The sequence below is a fragment of the Balaenoptera musculus genome, chromosome 2 (assembly GCF_009873245.2).
Source record: "Balaenoptera musculus isolate JJ_BM4_2016_0621 chromosome 2, mBalMus1.pri.v3, whole genome shotgun sequence".
In the NCBI taxonomy this organism is placed as follows: domain Eukaryota; kingdom Metazoa; phylum Chordata; class Mammalia; order Artiodactyla; family Balaenopteridae; genus Balaenoptera; species Balaenoptera musculus.
In genome coordinates this window covers 68464433-68478723 of record NC_045786.1, presented here as the reverse complement: position 1 = coordinate 68478723, position 14291 = coordinate 68464433, and the positions used below count along the sequence as shown (strand labels likewise).

The window sequence follows — 14291 nt, the reverse complement described above, 5'->3', positions numbered from 1 at the left end:
GATTATAACGGTAACGCATGCTTATAACAAATACAAAGAAAAAATACACAAAGTGGAATTCATCATGTATTTGCAAACACTTTAATAGCAAAATCTCCTTCAGTTGTCTAGTATCACTTAAACCTTATTTGTTTCTTGAACTAGGAGAAGACATTCCTACCCGCCCCCCGGCCACAGTACTGTCATTACTTATATAAGAATTATAGGAAAAAAAGTTTAACCTAAAACAGAAATTTCCAAACATGTGTCTCATCTTAGACTTAGTTCCAAAAAATTCAAAGAAAGGATTTTATGGACAAATATTGTACTGTATATTTATAATATATATAAAAAATTAAAGCCTTGGAAATCTTTTGATAAAGGTACCTGATTAACTTCCCTTAATCCAGGATTTCCCCAGTCTAACTGAACAACAAACCCTATTTTCCCACTTAAAAACTAGAATAAACCCCCAGAACATGCTTTAGAAAATGCTATTTAAAGTAAACAGCCTTCTTTTGTAGACTATAAAATACCTGGAGGCAAAGAAATTCTTATGTAATATACTTGTTTATAATATAATTATCACCACTTTCATCATAATCCCAAAATTCATTTAATTTTCTATATGGCTAATGTCATGAGTTTTCAGAATTCATGCCACATTTTTTGGAATTTGTATCCATTGCTTAAATATACTCTATAAATATTCTCACTCTTTGCTTAGAAAACACACCTAAAAAAGGATCGATGTTCCTACTTGTTTTATTTAGGTATATATGGCTCCTATGTAGCAATTCCCTTACAGATAAGATTTCTGCACAAAACGAACAGCTTAAACTTTTCAGAAATCCCTACTGTCCCAGACTGACAGTAAAGGAAAGTAATAACCTGTTCTCCTGGAAAACTGTTAAACACTGATAGTCACTCTCAGCTGACGGTCTATTACAGGTGTTCTACAAAAAAACAGCTGACCATCTATCCATTTTTTTAAAGTAGGAAAACAAAGCACTTTTTTAAAAGCACTTTTGTATTTAACTTATTTTCTTCATTAAATAGTGTTTGAAAATAACTTTAATAGCTGCACAGTATTTTTTTTTTAATAGTAATCTTTTATTTATTTATTTATTATATTTATTTTTGGCTGTGTTGGGTCTTCGTTTCTGTGCGAGGGCTTCCTCTAGTTGCGGCAAGTGGGGGCCACTCTTCATCGCGGTGCGCGGGCCTCTTCACTATCGCGGCCTCTCTTGTTGCGGAGCACAGGCTCCAGACGCGCAGGCTCAGGAGTTGTGGCTCACGGGCCTAGCTGCTCCGTGGCATGTGGGATCTTCCCAGACCAGGGCTCAAACCCGTGTCCCCTGCATTAGCAGGCAGATTCTAAACCACTGCGCCATCAGGGAAGCCCGCTGCACAGTATTTTAACAGACATAACATTATTGACCTACTTCCTTATTGTTGATCATTTATTACACCTACTTATTTTGCTAATAGTTTTTAAATGCTAAGATGAATAACCTTGAACATAAACCTCTGGTTACAACTCATTTTTTTCAGGATAAATTTACTGAAGTAGAATTATTGGGTCAAAGCAACACATACACTTACAGCTTCTGTAAGTGTTTATTTGCTTTTATATGTGCATAAATTTTAAATTATAAGCTCTTGATAGACACAAGTCTTAAAAATTACCTTAGTAGAGCACTTTCCTTTCATCATAATGAAGAGATTTAAATATTCTCCTTTTTCTTAGACTCTAACTTCGTGTTATTTAAACTAAAGCGTATAGTTACTATTACATACAATAAAGTTTTATGTCTTGCTATGCAGAAAGAAGGGAAAGAGAATGGAAATAGTACTATGATGAAAACATATACATGTTTAATAGGTTCTTTTGAAAGCTATTACCTTAGCCATTGGAAATAAACAGCTATTATATGAATAAGCAGATATTTGGGGAAAAACTGTATGAAAATTGTTTTTGTTACATCTTCCTGGTTTACAAATTTTTATCATTTGATCTGATTTGCAGTTGAATACAGTAAATAACTACTAAAAGGGAACAAGTTAAAGTTCTTCATCAATACATATAAGAGCAATCAATTTTAAAGTGGTGATAAAATATTCTTACTTTTATTGACAGAATAGTAAATTATATATTACTCCAGTTCCCTTGCCTTGTTGTTGTTATTGTTGTTTTCCATTTATTCATTCGGGTGTGGAGAGTGGTAAAGAAGGTAGGCAAAAATATCTGAAGGCACTCACTGGTGACAAAGCATATAATGTCAAGAGCACAGCTGGCAACATCCCAGGTGACTTCTAGATCTAAATGCTCTTTAATTCTCTCAGAAAGAGTCTATAATACTGAAAATGCACCTCTACTTTTTATTTTAAATCAACTGTTTTTAAAGTAAGTTTGAGGTTTAGAAGCTAGGGGGAAGACATTGTTGCAAATTACAAGGCAGAGAAAATATTGAAAATCTTTAACACAGAAATAAATAATGAATAGTATTTCCTAACAATTCCAAGAAACCAAGAGACTTCCACTGGAGTATAAAATTTACAATCCTCATGGAAAATACTAAACATATATTAAGACAAAATGCCTTATGTTGGTAAGAGCATCTGAGGAAAGCATTCGTAGTCATGTACAAAACTTGGACTTTTAGTGTAGTACATCAGAGCAAAAACCCTTAATAATTAGGAGGTAAATTTCTTTTCTTTTCTTTTTTTTAGAAGGTAAATTTCCTTAAATTTGTTTTGGAAATGGGGGGGCCACACAAAACAAATATTTGATCCAACAGTTCTCAAAATAATCACGGTACTATAAAACCCTGAAACAACTTTACTAAAGTTCAAGTAATAATACTACATCATTAATCAGTTATTGTTTTTTTAATTCTTCTTTGTTCAACATGATACAGATAACTTAAGGAGTTAGCTCATAAGATGTTTACAGACATCTTAAAATTTCAGATACCTACTTGGCTAGTATTTCATTTCAAATTACATCTATTTTCTTTGAGATTAGAAAACAAGAAGGATGTGCTCTCTATTCCTAAAAGGTTCATGGGAGCGAAATTGAGAAATCATTACAAGAAAGCTCTTACTCATTCAGCAACTAAGGGAGACTGACCTGTTTTTCTCCCTTTCTATCTCTGCCCAATCAATTCAGATTCTTTTTTGTTTCTTCTATCACTCCATTAGGTCAAGTAGTAAAGCATTTGCTACCTAGGCTAACTCTAAGGACAAGAAAAGGCAAGAGTGGAAATCAGTGATAACATTTTAAAGATATATGAAAAACGAATCTGAACATAAATTTTGCAAAATTATATACTATTACTGAAATGGTAAAAGGAGCAAAGTCTTTCAGATAGGGCCTAGTATAGTCATAAACTCAAGATTATACATGAAAACGGTTGATAACACGATGGACCAGTTCAACTCCCCCTCACTCCAGTTCACTTCAATAAATAAGCTAGAAGAAATTTTCTTTCTTTTTTAAAAAAAATGTAATTCCACAGTTAAAAACCTAACCTAGCTCATCTTTCCTTACATTATCAAAACTAAGCTAGAGACCTTCATTCCCATCTTTTTCTAAACTTCACCTCTCATTTTTCTTCCAACCAAGGTAATCTATCTACTGTCCTTCAAATACAGTTTTGCCCTTTCCCTTTGATGATACACTATTACCTTTTTCTAGTCGATATATGTTCATCTTATTTTTCAAAACAATTTAAATGTATGTGGATTTTCATTTAAACTTTATGAATTGTACAGAACAGTAGAAAGAAAAAGAAATTCTATAATCCCATTTACAATAATAAATCTGGTTTATATTTAACAAAGTTTCCTAGTCTTCTTTGAGAACAGAAAACATCCTTCTAATCCTCATGCAGTTACAATATAGAATATAAATATTTTTATTTTATTTAAAAAGCAGTCTAAACTGTTATAATCTTCATAATTATACTAAATGACTATATAATATTCCATCAAATAGAAATATACACTATAATTAGTACCCCATTTTTCCTCTCCCAGCTAGTACCCAAAGTATGGTAGGTAGGTGCTTAAAAAAAATTTAAGTGAATAAATAGTTCACTTTATAACCTTCCTCAAGTATATTATACTAAATGTAATGTCTTTTTTCTATAATTCATAATCAATTTTCTGAACCCCAATTACCTTAAATACTATAGTTTTTGAATGTAGGGTAAACACAGATAAACTAGATGATTTGAGTCTAACTAACCATCAGGGCCTTGGGCGAAATTAGAAATTTACTGAGTAAGTAATTGATTCATTCATTCAGTGAATTTTTCATAAATACTTTTTAAGATGTGACACTATTCTAAGAGCCAGTGACGATACTGATGAAAGCTAGCCTCTGCCTTCAAAGAGTTTCTTGTTCAGTTTTATTTTTCCACATCTCTTTCTATTCTTTTATTCCACCTCTAGCCATCTTTTCTCCTACCACCCTTCCAGATCCCAAGTGCCTGCCTTCACCCTGCGCAAAGTTTTTTTTTTTTTAAATAAATTTATTCATATTTTATTTATTTATTTTTGGCTGCATTGGGTCTTCGCTGTTGCATGCGGGCTTTCTCTAGTTGCGGAGAGCCGGGAGCTACTCTTCGTTGCGGTGCGTGGCTTCTTATTGAGGTGGTTTCTCTTGTTGCAGAGCACAGGCTATAGGCACGCAGGCTTCAGCAGTTGTGGCAAATAAAACCAAATTGAAACGAAAAAAAAAAAACTACTTACACATTACTGAAAGTCTCTCTCTGAAAATGATGCCAGATCTCAATTTGTGAATTCTGCAAGCCTTGAAGTTTGAGAAATACTGTATTAAAAAGAATAAGAATTAAGCTTAAATTAATTCCAATCAAATATTTCCCCCGAAGATGCCTGTGGATACTTAAAAGTCCTGTTAACAATGATAATTTTCAAACAAAATGGTTGCATATATTGTTTTCATATGGTTAAAGAGTCAACAAGTAATTTTCATATACCAGCTCTTCCAGAAAACACGTTTCAGTCCAGAATAGATACATACTTAAAAAAAAAAAAAGCAAATAAGGGGGACAAAGAGAGAAAACAAAAAAATAAGTAAGGGCACAAAAGACTAAATGTGTACAGGAACAAGGAGAAAGAAAAACATGCCTATTTCTTAGGCATTATGTATAGTACCTCATTCCTAGAAGAAAAATATAAGCACGAGCACAAGAGGAAGAAACCACAGCTTTAACCAATACTGAATATCTACTAATAACAGGGAAATAGCAACAACAGCAGACACCAGATTTACCTAACTTGGTTGGTCCTTGGTGTGTGTCTGGGAAGTAGGAGAGGAGTGGGGAAAGGGCCAAAATCATTTGAGTCAAGATATGATTAAAGTGTCTTAGAATGGAATGGAGGGTGAAAAGAATGAATGAGAAGTAACATAAGTACAATCTTGTTACATTTTAGATTGCTTAAAATGGTCAAAATAGATATATATGTTTAAAAAACTAGGATACTTTAAAAAAAAAAAAAAAAAAAAACTAGGATACCACTCCACCTCAGATTCACTGAGTATTTTCAGTCAGTAAACATGGAGTGGTACATATATTTTTCAAATATTTCTTAAATCTTATTGCTGACAGGCAGCAAAGAAACAATGTAAATATTGACCTGCTGAAACATTTTTTAAATTCACCATCAGATTATCACAAAAATGTTCTAGCTGAAATACTCTATGTACGTAAAAACACTTGCAAATTTTGAAAACTACAGCTCCTATTTTATTGATAGAATATCAGGCTTGTTTTGATGCAATTATGAATTGTGAATGTAGTATATAACCAATTCCAAATAAATTTTCTGCTACATTGAGTTTCTTAATATAGTACGAACATTTTGTTTTTGACCATGACTCTATGCTCCACTAAACTTAATATTTGTTTGTTACTCAATAAACAAAGCAATGGGGCTTCCCTGGTGGCGCAGTGGTTAAGAATCTGCCTGCCAATGCAGGAGACACAGGTTCAAGCCCTGGTCCGGGAAGATCCCACATGCCGCAGAGCAACTAAGCCCGTGCACCACAACTGCTGAGCCTACACTCTAGAGCCCGCGAGCCACAACTAATGAGCCCGCGAGCCACAACTACTGAAGCCCGCGTGCCTAGAGCCCGTGCTCCATAACAAGAGAAGCCACCGCAATGAGAAGCCTGAGCACTGCAATAAAGAGTAGCTCCTGCTCGCCGCAACTAGAGGAAGCCCACACGTAGCAACAAAGACCCAATGCAGCCAAAAATAAATAAATAAAATAAATAAATTTATCTAAAAAAATAAAGCATTTTGTTCAATGTTGAAAGTTTTAGATTTACAGCAGCATTCACAATATGAAATGTTTCCTCTTTGACAGTATGAACTTCCAAAACCTTTACTTTGATTCCATGAATTGTATGAAAAAACTGACCCATTATTAGAATTAACTGATTTCCCAGTATACAGAAGATGAGACTGATATAAAACTGGCATCACTTAAGTGTTTACAAAGTTCTTCTGTTAATGGAGACAACACATCACAGCTACTGCTTCACTTTCCATACATGCATAAGAAAACTTGCAATAAAAAATGTGTAAAATCTATTTAGTAGAGCATCCTTTGATGTAAATGGAAAGTCATGCTCCTCAAAGTGATATGTCAATGTGCTTCCTGCAGCTACATATGTTAAATTATCTTTCAGCACAGACCCCTTTAAATTGCTATTATTTTTAATTGAACTTTTTATTTTGAAATAATTGTAGATTCACATTCAGTTGAAAAAAATAATAGAGATCTGGTATACTTTTTACCCAGTTTCTCCCAATTGTAACATCTTGCAAAATTATAGTACAATCACACTAGGGATATTGACATTGATGCAATTCCCCTATCTTATTTTGTTTTCCCCAATTTTACTTGTATTCATTTGTGTATATGTGTTTGTGTGTGTGTGTGTACTTAGTTCTATACAATTTTATTATGTGTCACTTCATGTACTTATCACCAAAGTCAGGATACAGAACAGTTCCATCACAAGGATCCTTAGTGTTGACCTTTTATTTTTTATTTAATTATTTATTTAAAATATTTATTTATTTGGCTGTGCCAGGTCTTAGTTGTGGCATGAGGGATCTTTGTTGCCGCATGCAGGATCTTCACTGCGGCACACGGGATCTTTTTCAGTTGCAGCACGCAGGATCTAGTTCCCTGACCAGGAATCAAACCGGGGCCCCCTGTATTGGGAGTGCAGAGTCTTAACCACTGGACCACCAGGGAAGTCCCAGTGTTGACCTTTTATAAGTACGCCCACTTCCCTCCTGTCTTCCCCCCACTGTCCCTAATCCCTGTGGAGTGGTATATTTTTACCAGAGAGCACATAGGGCCAATGAAAGGAAAAGACAACGTCTCTAAAAGCAACACCCCCTTACAACATAGGTGAAGAAACAAACCAGAGAAAAAAGCATATACGTGTGGAAAGACTTGTTGGTCACATTCACTCAGCCATCTGGAACATTACATTTGAATATGATTATACAAACATAAATGCACAGACATACGTATGCACGCAAAGATAGGGACAGAGAGTGATCATCTACTAAATCACAATAAAAATCAATCCCCTTGGTTCTGAGATAAATTTTCCTATCATGAAAAAATTCCAGACTGGAATCAAGTGGACAACATAAAATAATGCTACAGAACAACTACAGTGGGGATTCCTAGATGTATAAGAAAATAAAAATGAGTCTTTTACTGTGTTCGGAGGTAAACCTGCCCCTCCCCCAGAAATTAGGTTTGAACTAAGGTAGCAGGGACTTCCCCAGTGGTCCAGTGGTTAAGACTCTGAGCTTCCAATGCAGAGGGAGCAGTTTCGATCCCTGGTCGGGGAACTAAGATGCCACATGCTGTGTGGCGTGGCCACGGTGGTGGGGGGGGGAGGACCTGTAAAACTGATGTTTTAAAAAATAAAGAAAATAAAATAGCTGGTATTCCCTTGAGAATATGGATCTGGTGTAGAAAGAACAGGAACAGACTGGAAATAACTGAAGGTTAATATGCAGATACCTCTTGTCTCTACAGACAGACTATAAACAATTCAAAGGCAGGAACCCTGTCTTTTATTTCTTTTGATTCCTCACATAAATTATAGGAGTTATAAATACATGGTAGGTGTATAAATATTTATTAAATGAATGAGGTCAGCACAGTAGGAAAAACATGTGAAAGTTAAGACACCACAGAATCATAGGATTGTAGAGCTAGGAGGCTCCTTGGAGATTTAGTTTCAATCTTTTTTATAAATGAAGAAATCGAGGCATAAACATTAAACAGCTTGCCTAAGACCAAATACATCAATTTATGACTCAACTCTCATGGTTTTTAATTTGGAGTTCTTCTATACTATACTTCAAGAATGAAAGAGAAGAAAGTAATTCCTTGGGGAGCACTGTGTGTTAATTCATGAATGTGGGCTTTGATGGACAAAAAGAGTTAATAGGTAAGTGGGAAAAGTTAAACTGGCTGAAGAGAGTGGGGCAATTGGCAAGTAAGAAAAAGAATGAATGACTAAAAATCAGAGAAAAGAGTAAAATAGAAAATGAAAGAAGTTGAACAAAGAGATATGGCAAGAAAAGTAATAAAAAAAGATGAGTAAAAAAAATAGTGCAGAAATGGGATGGAGAAAAGTGAGAAATGGTTAGAGAGTTATGGGGAAATTGTATCTGGATAATTTTTTTTTAATTAATTAATTAATTAATTTTAGGCTGCATTAGGTCTTCATTGCTGCACGAGGGTTTTCTCTAGTTGTGGCGAGTGGGGGCTACTCTTCGTTGCGGTGTGTGGGCTTCTCTTTGCGGTGGCTTCTCTTGTTGTGGAGCATGGGCTCTAGGCACGCGGGCTTCAGCAGTTGTGGCTTGCGGGCTCAGCAGTTGTGGCTCACAGGCTCTAGAGCGCAGGCTTAGTAGTTGTGGCACACGGGCTTAGTTGCTCCACGGCATGTGGGATCTTCCCAGACCAGGGCTCGAACCTGTGTCCCCTGCACTGGCAGGCAGATTCTTAACCACTGCGCCACCAGGGAAGCCCTGGAGAATTTTTAATGCTATTTACATTCTTTTTAAATAAAGAAACTATTAGATTTATCATTCTTATAAACAATTCCCTATAAACAACTACCAGTCTCATACTGAAAATCTGTTCATATTCAATACTATATAAGAAATGCAAATATATGATGCTTACCAGTCTAGAGTGAGAGGGAAGTCTGGTTTTAAATTTTGTCTCCTGCACCATCGTTTTTTTTTTTTTTACTTAATTTCACATATGAATACCACTCCCACATCGCAAAGTTCTTGCCTCCTCTTTGAATTATCATAAACATTTTTTTAAATGTGTTGATAGGAGTTAACTTTTTTTTTAGTATTTATTTTTATTTATTTATTTATTTGGCTGCATTGGGTCTTAGTTGTGGCATGTGGGACCTTTGTTGCAGCATGAGGGTTTCTCTCTAGTTGTGGAGCATGGGCTCCAGAGTGCACAGGCTCAGCAGTTGTGGCATGCAGGCCCTCTAGTTGTGGCACTCGGGCTCCAGAGTGTGTGGGCTTAGTTGTCCCATGGCATGTGGGATCCTAGTTCCCTGACCAGGGATTGAACCCATGCCCCCTTCATTGGATGGTGGATTCTTAACCACTGGACCACCAGAGAAGTCCCCTGAATCATCATAAACATTTGTTAGCTGGTATCTAAAATGAATTGTTGCCACCAATGGGATGTTCCCAAAAGCTTCTCTTAAACATAAAATATCTGGTTTTTCTTCTCCATTTCATGGTTACTAGAAATAATACTCACTGGGGTGATTAAAAATATATTTTCAGAAGACAAGTAATCTAAAATTCAGCTATATTAACATATAATACAAATGAGATTCATTGATTAAAAATATCACCTTTCTTGAAAAGTAGATATCAAGATTTATAGTTCTCTCATTTGGTTAATGTTGAACATTTCACTTTCTTAACTATTTCATTTCACCACCTATTTAAATATAGTACTTTAAGCCTTTTAAAGGCTTAAAATCCACTTTTCCCCACAAACTGTAACAAGTAACATATTTATTTGTTAATAAGCACCTGAAAAGACCTTTGAGAATTAATTAATACTTGAAAACAACTTTGAGACATCTGTTATTCTCCCACTTAATAGTGACTGATATAATTTTTTAATCTGTAGGACTTACTAGATGATCAAAGACTACAAACAAATAGTTCATACACAAGAAAACCCAAATACTTGGAAGAATTGATAGCCTTGCAAATAATTATAGAAGTTAAACTTCAAGGTTTTACATCATGTCCAGTAAATTAACAAATATGAAAAAAAACATTAAACCCAATGCTGTAGTGCTGTAAAGAAATAAGTACACTTAAAAACTGTTAGTGGGGGACTTTCCTGGTGGTCCAGTGATTAAGACTCCTCGCTCCCAATGCAGGGGGCCCGGGTGGTCAGGGAACTAGATCCCGCATGCTGCAACTAAGAGCCTGCATGCTGCAACTAAAAGATCCCACATGCTGCAACTAAAAGATCCCGTGTGCCCCAACTAAAGATCTCACGTGCTGCAACTAAGACCTGGCACAGCCAAATAAATAAATAAACATTTAAAAAAATTGTTGGGACCTCCCTGGTGGTCCAGTGGGTAAGACTCTGTGCTTCCAGTGCAGCGGGCCCGAGTTCAATCCCTGGTCAGGAAACTAGATCCCACATGCATGCCACAACTGAGAGTTTGCATGCCGCAACTAAGAAGTCCGCATGCCACAATGAAGATCCCACATGCCGCAACTAAGACCTGCTGCAGCCAAAATAAATAAATAAATAAATAAATACTTAACAAAAAAATTGTTAATGGCACTGTGAATTAGAAGAATTTTCTGAAAAGTAATCCATCAGTACTTAAAACTAATTGTACTATTATTAACTAATTCTATTTTGGTGAAACATCTCAAGAATATGTATATTTTTTAGTCAAACTGTTGGTCTAGATTATTTATAACCATACCTCCTTAAAGATTCATAGAAGTTTTAGAGTAAAAAAGGTAGAAAGGTAAATATGACTTGCCCAAAATAGCACAGTTCTTCACTAGCAGAGCAGGGCCTAAAACTCCTTATCCCAGGTCTCTTGCTACTACATACAATGTAGACTATTCCACAGAAGTCTGAAACAATGACCCAGATTTGACAAAGATAAAGCAGATCAGGTTGGTGAGGCTAGATGACACATTGCTCCTTCTAAACATTCTGATGGCCAGGACCAGCCCCAGATACACTTCTATTCTTTAAACTCCCTTAACCTTCTTTCAGCAATCAAACCAAACTTCAGGACCTTCTCTTTCTTCTTATTCCCAGGAAAATTTTTAGTTCCACTAACTGCTGCTCACTTTCAAATTTATATCACCAACCATGACTCTCTATTGAGATCCAAAATGCCTGCATGATATCTCTACCTGCACATCTAATAGCCAAAACAGAACTATTTCTCTGGCATATCTCCACCTTTAGACCTAAACCTACTTCTCTGCCCACAAACACATACTTATACTCTATAAATTCAGCAGGAAAGGCATAAATTTGAACCTGGGACTTTGCCTGTACATATTATCAGTCAAGGTAGTTGACAGTCTCAAGTGAATATGGGCTCCAGAAAAGAAAAAAATAAACACTACAGGAATAAAAAAGAGGGGTGAAAGAAAAAAAAAGGCCAAGAATGGAACAACCTATCCCAGAGGAAACAGAATTTTTGGTCCAGACCAAACATACTTCTTAAATAAGCATGACAAACATCTTCAGGAAACTAAAGTAGAATATTAGGAAAATAAGGAATAATGAAGAACCAACAACAGATATTGGGTATTAAAAATAAAATAACTGAAATTCTAAGTCAGATAGGTTAAATAACAAAACGAATATAAATATAGTTGAATATTACATTTGATATGAGGGAAAAAATGAATATAGTTGAAAATAAAATCAATGAGTAGATGATCAGAATGAGATATTAAGAAGGCATAAAGCAATTGAAAATATATATTATAAAAGTTTAAAAATATGGAGGCTTAAAAGAATAAGACGACAACCCACAGACAAAGCAAATATTTGCAAAAGATGTATCTGATATAGGACTGTTATCCAAAATATATAAAGAACACTTGAAACTTAACAACAAGAAAATTAACCACCCAATTAAAAAATGGGCAAAAGACCTGAACAGATACCTCACTAAAGAAGATATACAGATGGCAGGTAAGCATATGAAAAGATGCTCCACATCATATATCATTAGGGAAATGCAAAGTAAAATAACAATGAGAAATCACCACACTCCTATTAGAATGGCCCAAATCCAAGACACTGACAACACCAAATAATGGCAAGCATCTGGGGTGGCAGGAACTCTCACTCATTGCTGGCGGGAATGCAAGATGAATCATATAGTCACTGTGGGAGACAGTTTGGCAGTTTCTTGCAAAACTAAGCATACTCTTACCATATGACCCATCAATCACACTTCCTAGTATTTACCCAAATGAGTTGGAAACACGTCCACACAAAAACCTGCACACGATGTTTACAACAGCTTTATTCATAACTGCCACACTTGAAAGGAACTATAATGTTCTTCAGTAGGTGAATGGATAAATTAACTGTGGTACATCCAGACAATGGAACATTATTCAGTTCTATGATGAAATGAGCTATCAAGCCATGAAAAGACATGGAAGAACTTTACATGCATATTACCAAGTGAAAAAAGCCAATCTAAAAGGCTTTATACTATATAATTTCAACTACATGACATTCTGGAAAAGACAAAACTATGAAAACAGTAAAAAGATCAGCAGTTGCCAGCAAGTTAGGAAGAAGGGATAAACAGTCTAAGCACAGAGGATTTTTAAGGCAGTGAAACTATTCTGTATGATACTACAATGGCAGATATATGTTATTATACATTTGTCAAAAACCACAGAATGTACAACACAAAGAAGGAACCCTAATATAAACTATGGACTTTGGTGATAATGATGTGTCAGTGTAGGTTCATGGATTCTAACAAATGTACCACTCTGGTGCGGGATGTTGACAGTGGAGGAAGCTGTGTTTGTGTGGTGGCAGCAGTATATGGAAACTCTCTGTAATTTCTGCTCAATTTTGCTGTGAATCTAAAACTGCTCTAAAAAATAAAGTGTATTTGAAAGGAAAAAAAATAAAAGAATTAGTTCTGAACACATATGGAGGCTAGGAAAAACAGAGCCAATATCAGAAGGTGAGAAAAAAACAGAGATGAGGAAATACTTGAGAAATAATGACCAATAATTTCCAAGAATTAAAGATATAAGATGTCAGTTTGGTATAACAGATAAGAAAAAAATACCTAGACACCTTATAAGGAACTCTTAGAACATCTCAAAGAGAAAATTCTAAAAATTCCCAGAAAGAAAAAGTAGTTCACCTACCAAAAAAAAAAATCTGACTCCAGACTTCCAATTAGTAAGATAATGGAGTAATATTTTTTAAATGTAAAAAATGAAGTTTAATATATGGTTAAACTATTATTTAAATACAAGGATGAAATAAAGATATTCTTAGGAATAGAAGTACTCAGATGGCTTGCCAAGAAAGCAGCTAAACAAACAAATAAAAACTCAAACTATTGGTCTAAAGGTTATAAATCTAGGGGACTCGATAAGATATGGCAAGAAAGGGTGCGTAAATAACTTAAAGGTTCACTATTGCTAATTAAACAATGGAAGTGGGGGGAGGGAATGAAGGAGGAAAAAGAAGAAAAAAAAAAAGTAAAGTATACCCATAATAATCCTGAGTATTAAAAGAGTAGAGAATGCTGACATTGTAGGGGCAGAGAGGAGGGAGAGCCTACTAAGATACATGCCTTATTCAGGAGGAAGATATATATAATCAATAAGCTTAAAAATTTATAAATATAAACAAGAATCTAAGTAAAGGGTAACCACTAGAAGAATAAAAATAGAATACATAATTTTCAAACTGGCACAAAAAAATTATTTATCCTCAGAAATTGGAAAAGAGAAAGAAAGGGAAAAAAATTAGTGTAAATAGAAAACACAGAATAAGATGGCAGGAATAAGTCCTAATATAATAGTAAGAGACATACTTAAAAAACTCTTAGAAAGCACTCTTGGAGGTAACATGCCAGTCTTCTTACTGATCCTTGAACAAACGAGGCATGTTCCAGCCTCAGGGCCTTTCTATCCTTGCTGCTCTCT

General features: G+C 35.1%; 1 protein-coding gene across 8 annotated transcripts in view; it reads right to left on the bottom strand.

Moving 5' to 3' along the window:
- DENND4A (DENN domain containing 4A) overlaps positions 1-14291 on the bottom strand; it is a 130931-nt gene that overhangs the window by 97105 nt on the left and 19535 nt on the right. For 7 of the 8 annotated variants that reach the window (XM_036842590.1, XM_036842587.1, XM_036842592.1 and 4 more), the window contains exon 2: positions 4738-4816. The exons of the other annotated variant lie outside the window; for it this stretch is intronic. The gene's annotated coding sequence lies outside the window, so the exon portion shown is untranslated. The remainder of the gene's footprint in view (positions 1-4737; positions 4817-14291) is intronic. 8 annotated transcript variants of the gene reach the window in all.